The sequence below is a fragment of the Vulpes vulpes genome, chromosome 12, assembly GCF_048418805.1.
Source record: "Vulpes vulpes isolate BD-2025 chromosome 12, VulVul3, whole genome shotgun sequence".
NCBI lineage: Eukaryota > Metazoa > Chordata > Mammalia > Carnivora > Canidae > Vulpes > Vulpes vulpes.
The window spans coordinates 72400908-72408688 of NC_132791.1; the positions used below are offsets into that span (position 1 = coordinate 72400908).

A 7781-nucleotide genomic window follows, 5' to 3' on the forward strand; every position below is an offset into this window, starting at 1 on the left:
TGGTAGAATAAATGAATCCTGTAAAGATGCAGGATACAAATTCAATGCACAAAAATCTTTCATGTTTCTCTATGTTGGTGAACCATCAGAAAGAGAAAGTAAATGATGCTTTCATAACTGCATCAAAAAGAATACAATACCCAGGAATAACTTAAACCAGAAGACATTAATGAAAGAAATTAAAGACACAAATAAATGGAAAAGATACTCTGTGTTCATGGATTGGAAAAAATCAATATTGTTAAAATGTCCATACTACCTGAGGCAATTTATAGATTCAATACAATTCCTATCAAAATTCCAGGGGCATTTTCCATAGAAATAGAACGAATAATCCTATAGAAGACTTTGAATAGCCAGAGCAATTTTAAGAAAGAACAATGCTGGAGGCATCATCCTCCCTGATTTCAAAGCTATAGTAATTAAGTATTACAAAGCTATAGTAATTAAGACAGTATGGTACTGGCAAAGAAACAGACACACAGATAAGTGGAACAGAATAGAAAGCCCAGAAATAAACCCACATGTATACAGTTGATTAATTTATGACAAAGGAGCTGATAATATATAACAGGGAAAGGACAGTCTCTTCCATTAATGGTCATGGGAAAACGGGACACCACACAATGGTGGAAAATGCAAGAAAATAAAACTCAACCACTCTTTCACTATACACAAAAATTAACTTAAGATGGATTAAAGACTTCAGCATAAATCCTGAAATCATAAAACTTCTAGAAGGAGACATACACGGTAAGCTCCTGGTCTTGATAATGATTTTTTTAATCTGGCACCAAAAACAACAAAAAACAAAAATAAACAAATGGAACTACAACAAACTAGAAACTTCTGCACAGCAAAGGAAACTATTAACAAAATAAAAGGCAATCTACAAAATGGGAAAAAATATCAGTCAATCATATTTCTCATAAGGTGCTAATATCCAAAATATGTAAGAAGCTCATACGGTTCAACGGCAAAAAACAAAAAACAAAAACCTAGACAATCTGGGGCATCTGGGTGGCTCAGTGGGTGAAGCATCTGCCTTTGGCTTGGGTCATGATCCCAGGGTCCTGGGATTGAGTCCTGCGTTGGGCCCCACATCATCAGGCTCAGTGAGGAGTCTGCTTGTCCCTCTCCCTCTACCCTTCCCCCCACTCATGCTCACACTCTCTCAAATAAATAAATAAATAGATAGATAAATAAAATCTAAAAAAAAAAAAAAAAAAGACAAATACTATATGATCTCTCTTATATGTGAGATCTAAAAAAACAAAATGAAAACCACCAACCTTATAAATACAGAGAACAGATTGGTGGTTGCCAGGGGTGCAGTTGGGGGTGGGAGAAATGGGTGAAGGAGACCAAAAAGTAGAAAGAAAAAACATGTATTACTCTCCTCTAGAATATAGTATATAGAGTTAAGATTTAGAGTATTTCTTGTAAGAATTATCAAAATAGCTGTCTAGATTAGGATTTCTATATTTTCTCTTTAGATATTTGTGACACGTTATTATGTGTCACACACATAAAGATATCTACTTAAAAAAACAGATTAGGGATGTCTGGGTAGCTCTGTCGGTTAAGCATCTGCCTTCAGCTCAGGTCACGATTCCAGGGTCCTGGGATCAAGCTCCGCATCGGGCTCCTTGCTTATCAGGGAAACACAATATTGCCCTCCCCTGCTTGTGCTTTCTCTCTCTCAAGTAAATAAATAAAATCTTTTAAAAAATAAAAAAACAGATTAGGACTCCGGGGTCAGAGGGCAATGGGCCTGCCACGTAGCCAGATGATCTTGGACCACAATCATCAGTATAACAGAGAAAAAGCACAGGATCAAACTCAGGGGACAGTGAGCACAGTGCCCGCAGAGGGCAAGGTCTCAAAGTCAGCTGCCATTAGGACAGATATTACCACACCCATTCTATTTACTTCTCCCCCAAACAAACAATTGCATTCTGAAAATGTGAACTAAGATCAGGTAAGAGGGAAAGCTGATGACATGGCCATTACTGGACGAGCATCACAGTCAAAGACAACAGACAGGGGATGCCTGAGTGCCTCAGTGATTGAGCATCTGCCTTTGGCTCAGGGTGTGATCCTGGAGTCCTGGCATCGAGTCCCACATCAGGCTTCCTACATGGAGCCTGCTTCTTCGTCTGCCTATGTCTCTGCCTCTATCTCTCTCTCTCTGTTTCTCATGAATAAACAAAATCTTTAAAAACAAAACAAAAACAAAGACAACACACAGGAGGCAATGCACAGAATTCACTTTTCATTCTAGATTGGGCCCAGCAGGTGATATTTCAGGACATTTGTTGAAGACATCTACTTCATAAGAGGTGCTATGTTTCTGAGAGGAGAGTTAAGAGTCGGTGAAACAGATTTTGATTTCAGAATCAGAACTGGTGGATTCATTACCTGGGCTGCACCCTCACCCCTTGATACACTAAAATCAAACTAGTAGCAGCACTGGATGAGATGCACAACACTTAAGTAGTCTAATGCATTAAATCACTCATAGATCTATACAAATCCATATATACACACATACATATATATAGTTTTTAAAGGAAGTTCTTTTAAAAGCAGTCATTCTTTCTCAATTATCCTTTGCATTGTTGTGGCGGAGGGAGGACAAATTGTTTTTTAAACGAATCCCTAAGTTTTTCCTATCCTGGCCTATGGAAAGACAAACTTTTAACATACCACTACAAGGTGTTCACACTGTTTGTTCTCCTAAAGCCCAAAATCCACTTATAGAAATACTTCAAATTACAACTTCAGGGGACACCTGGATGGCTCAGCGGTTAAGCATCTGCCTTTGGCTCACATCCTGATCCTGGAGTCCGGGATCGAGTCCCACATCGGGCTCCTTGTGGGGAGCCTGTTTCTCCCTCTGTCTCTGCCTCTCTCTCTCACTCTCCATGTGTATCTCATGAATGAACAAACAGAATCTTAAAAAAAAAAAAATTACAACTTCAGAATAGGCAAGAACCCATTTAATGTACAGGTAGTTAATACTAAGGCCTCATTTTTTAAGAAAAAGGTAATTATTTCATTTGTTATCCATGTATCCTTAGAGTCCAATTTTACTATTTCTGAAAAGTTTTAGAGTATGTAGTCTTTGCTTAAGAAAGATACTAAAAATTAGTAAAATTAGCTGGGGGCAGAGAGGAAGAGTGGAGTATTTTACAGACCAAACCAAACCAAACCCCAACAAACAAACCCAAATGCATGAAATAAAATCAAATTTCTTGAATTTTACCTTCAAATGTTTAGTAAACTTCTTTAGCAATAAAAGTCTGATATTAAAACAAACAGTACTATCTTTGCTCATTTTTATACCTATTAATCTATACCCTAACGTTTTCCAAAGAGGATTTGAGATAGCAACTAAAAACATTTTAACTGGCAACGTAAAAGCAATATAAAATCCAAAACAATGAGCTTCTGTTGTGCAAAAGATATATAAACTTGCTTCCCAAATAATACAACCCCTAATGCATCAATGGGTCTAAGCACTGAGCACCAATACCTGCTAACATCACAGAGTGAGCTTACTTGCCTCTAGATGGAAGAGAGAGCACCCCACCTAGGGCATCCTGAATCTGACCAAGCCACATCTAGATTCAACTATAAATTTTCAGGAAATACAAAGAAACAGGTTAAATTACATTGCAGAGAGGCAGTCAGTAAGACACCAACCATGGAAATGGTATAGAACAAGCAACTGATTCAACAAATAAACTACAAGGAAAACAAACAAAAAGCAATAAAGGGGGAATCTACAGATTAAAAGAAACTTAAGAGACATATCAACCAATCACAATTATGCACCTTATCTAGATCCTGATTCCAATAAACAGTTAAAGAACTATGACATTTATGGGACAAGTGGAAATTTGAATGTTGACTGATTATTTTATTATATTAAGGAATTACTGCATTTCTAAGTATAAAAGAGTCCTTATCTCTTAGAGATTGAAATATTCATGGATGAAATGACATGACATATGACATTTAAGTTTTGCTTGACAAGAACAGGGGGGTTAGGGTATAAGTAGATGAGCTGTGAGTGAGATAAGATGGGGCAGGAGTTGATAACATTGGAAGCTGGATACTAATTTAATTTTGTCTGTTTGAAAGTTCTCATAATAAACAGTTAAAATAAAGACTAACCTTGAAACTAGTTCATGCAATCACAAAAGGTGAAGTACAGATTTAATTATTCTTCAAGAAAATTCTGTAAAAAAAAAAAAGTCATCTTCTTAATCAGTGGTAAAGTATAGCTACATATTTAAACCACAAGTGGCTGCCCTACTGCCAAATCAAATGTTAAGAAAATGTGGTTTCTGTTTTACCTTACGCATCACGAAAACAACTGCTTTACTCACTGTTAATTGCTTCATCTGGCACTTTTCTTTATCCAGAAAATTAAGAACATTTTATTTTAAATAGACAAATTGAATATGCCCTCTGACACTTATTTTAAACACATGTTAATCTGTCCTGGCATCCCAAAAATTAAATCCTCAGGAATATCAAAGCTCTTCAGAGAAGACTATGCCAAAATAGGATTATTTTTAATTCTACAGGATCCTTTTGAAAGAAAAAGAAAAGGTTAATGAAGAAAAATACCTTGGATGTTGTTCTTTCAGAACAAATTAAAAGCCAAAAGAGAACAGTGAGAGCAGAGGCACCCAGGAAAGGATGTTAGCTGGGGGGAGATCCCAGTTCAAATTTCTCTTTCCAAGCTGCCTGCTAGGAAGCAGACTGTTGAAACTCTGTGAGCCTCCACGTCCTCTTCTGCAGAAATGGGTTTCACGGCTGCTGCACACAGGGCTCCAGGGACAATTAAGTCAGAGTACATGGACAAACAGGGCCCAGCTCCCCTGGCCCTGGGCTACCTTTCCAGCTCATTGCAGTTCTTCCCTCCTACATAACCTGCCCTGGAGGTCGACAGTCCTGCAACCACACGAAGTGAATTTTGCATGGCTCAGAGCATTTAAAAATTTTTAAAAATTTGCTATTGCCAACATTTAAGAATCAGGAGCACAGAAATACAGCATAAAGTTCTGACTTCTTTTAAAAATTGCTGGTTGAAGTTTAGTTTTCCAGGGTCCCCACCAGTCCATGATCTTTTTACATTTGGCCCTGCAGGCTGATTCCTGACCCAACGCTGGCCTGCAGTCCTTCCTTCGCCTTTCCCTGCCTGGCAAACTTCTCACCACCCTTCAAGGCCCAACTCTAGCACGACCTGTTACTTCCTCCATATTTCCACAGTGTGGACCCCCCAGTACAGCAAGCATCACACTGTCCTGGCACTAACCTGTCCACATGTCTGCTGCCTCTACTGGTCTCTCTGGAGGAAGAGACCCTGTTGCTATTGCATTAGTGTCCCCAGTGCCAAGCAGAAAGCCTGACCTAGATAAAGCAGAATTTGGTAAACGCCTCCTGAATGTGTGGAAGGCAATTAGAGCTAAAATATTACAAAAACGTAAAATTTTATATCCCAGCTTGTTCAGACAGTTACCAAATAAAGGGGTCAAGGACGTTAAAATGTTTTGCAAAATGAGAACAAGCTTCCATCTGCTTACATATTTCACAAGTTAGTCAGAAGTCACTAAATAAGCGGACAGAGCAAAAGCAACAGCAGGCAGGGTCATTCATTCGTTCACTGAGCTGCTATCACTGAATACTTTACTGTGTCCCTTCTACGCACTGGGAATAAAGCAGTGGACAAGTGAAACAACTACCTGTTTTCATAAAGCTACATCCTAGGAGGGGAAACAAAATAAACAAATAGTTTCAAAGCAGAGTGAATGCTAGGAAGAAAATTAAACAAAATAATGAGACAGAATGACTAAGGGGAGAAAGAGAGTGGTCAAGGAAGGCCTCGTGGAAAATGAGACATCCGACCAGTAAGAGACTGTTGTGCAATGATCCCAGAGACAGCTCGAGCACTGGAAACGAAAGTGCAAAGGTCCTGAGGTAAACGGGGCTGCCCGGTCAAGGCAGGAGAGACGATGGATGGGACGGGAACGCATACTCTGGGTGGTGGGCGCGGTGGGGGAGGTGGGCAGGGCCCGCTCGGCACCGCTAGGCACTTGAATGTGCAATGACTAGGCGCTGGCCGGGCGCGGGGGCCGGGTCTCCGGGCGGAGGGGAGGGGGTTCCTGCCCTACTCACGCCACCATGGGGCGGGATCCCGCCCAATTTTCCAACTACAATCCGGGGGTTCCTGCCCAGGCGCTTTCACACACGTTCATACCGCCTGACAACAGCCCTGCCCAGAGGGTAGACATCTCCCCGCGGTCCAGGGGAAAGCAGGGGGCCAGCGCGGGCCAGTGCCTCGGCCAAGCTCCCGGGGCCAGACCCGGGACCCTGAGCATCCCCGCGCGGCAGGCAGGCGCGTGCCTCGCGACCGGGCGGCGGCTTCCACCAGGAAGGCCGGGAGCAGGCCCGCAGCCCCGGGCGCTGAAGCGGCGGGAGGGGCACTGCGGCAGCCTCGGGGGCGGGGGCGGCGGCGGGGGCAGGGGCGGGGGCGGCGGCCCGGGCCGCCTGCGCCCCCGCGGAGCCCGGCCCGCTCGGCGGCCCCTGCCCGGCGGCCCCTGCCCCGCGGCGCCGCGGCCCACCGGCCCACCGGCCCCCCGCCCCGCAGCCCCGCAGCCCCCGGCCGCGCGCCCCGGCCGCCCTCCGCGCTGGGGCCCGGCTCCGGCAGCCCCCGCCAGGCCTCGCCCGCGCCCCGCTCACCTCGCCGCCAGCCGCCGCGCCAGGGGGAGAGGGCGGGGGAGAGCGCGGGCGGGCGGGGGCGCTGCGCTGCGGCCCTCGCGGCTCCGCTGCCGGGGTCTCGGCCGGCCGCCCCGCCCCGCTCCACCCAGCCGCCGCCGCCGCCGCCGCCGCCGCCGCCGCCGCGGGAGTGAGGGGCGCCGGGGCTCCTCGACCCTTCCGGTCCGGCTCCCTTCTCCTCCCCCTCCGCCGCCGCCGCCGCCGGCCTGACGGACTCGCGCTCTCGCCAATCAGCGCGCGGGAAGCCGGAGAGACGCGGCCAATCGCGCCGGGGGGCGGGTCGTGACGGGCGGCGCGGGAGGGGCGGCGGGCGGAGCCGGGCTCTCTGGGCCGAGTTCCGCGCGGTTGGGGTTCGGCGCCCGCCGCCGCGCAGCTGCTCCCGCCGGTGCGGGGCGCCGCCTGCCTGCGGGGGGACGCGGGGCCCGCACGGTGCGGAGTCTGCCATCCCCGGCCCGGCCCGGCCCGCGGCGGGACGTGGAGCCTCCGCGCTGCAGGTGCACGGCGCCGGCGGAGAGGCGGCCTGTAGGGGGAGCCCAGGGCCAGGGGAGATCCGAGCCCTGGCGTCGGGCGGCCGGGAGTCGGGGCGGTGTGGCCCCCGACGGATGTGGAGACGCAGGCGGCGAGGGAGCGGGAAGGACAGGCAGGGGCCTTGCACCCTGCGGCTCGCTGTGAACCCCCAGGAGTCGGGGAGCCCAGCGCGGGGAGTACGGGTGGCCGCGTGCACAAGTCCCCGGCGGGTCCTTCGCGGAATGGAGGAGGGGACAGGCGGGTGTATTCGGGGCTGGGGCTAAGCCTCTGACTCCGAGAAAGGCACGGCCTTGAAGGGAATGCAGTGCTGAGATCCCCCTGGGGCCTGGGCTCCGTGGACGCTGACTTTTTGAGCCAACCTCTGCAACACTCTGGCCCTCGGTCGGGTTCCAGCAGGCCTGGGTCGTGTGAAGTGATGGGAGAGGCCAGGGGATCGCGTGTGGCCAGATCTGCGTTTGTAA

At 47.4% G+C, this 7781-nt stretch overlaps 1 protein-coding gene across 10 annotated transcripts in view; it reads right to left on the reverse strand.

Annotated features, from left to right (window-relative positions):
• MAPK9 (mitogen-activated protein kinase 9) overlaps positions 1-7022 on the reverse strand; it is a 50851-nt gene extending 43829 nt beyond the window's left edge. For 5 of the 10 annotated variants that reach the window (XR_011995619.1, XM_072728828.1, XM_072728832.1 and 2 more), the window contains exons 1-2: positions 6757-6894; positions 4183-4246 (exon numbers count right to left, since the gene is read on the reverse strand). The gene's annotated coding sequence lies outside the window, so the exon portion shown is untranslated. Of the gene's footprint in view, positions 1-4182; positions 4247-6756 lie in introns of all 10 variants that reach the window. The other 5 variants (XM_072728829.1, XM_072728833.1, XM_072728831.1 and 2 more) reach the window with 2 other exon arrangements.
• Positions 7023-7781: the final 759 nt, after the last annotated feature.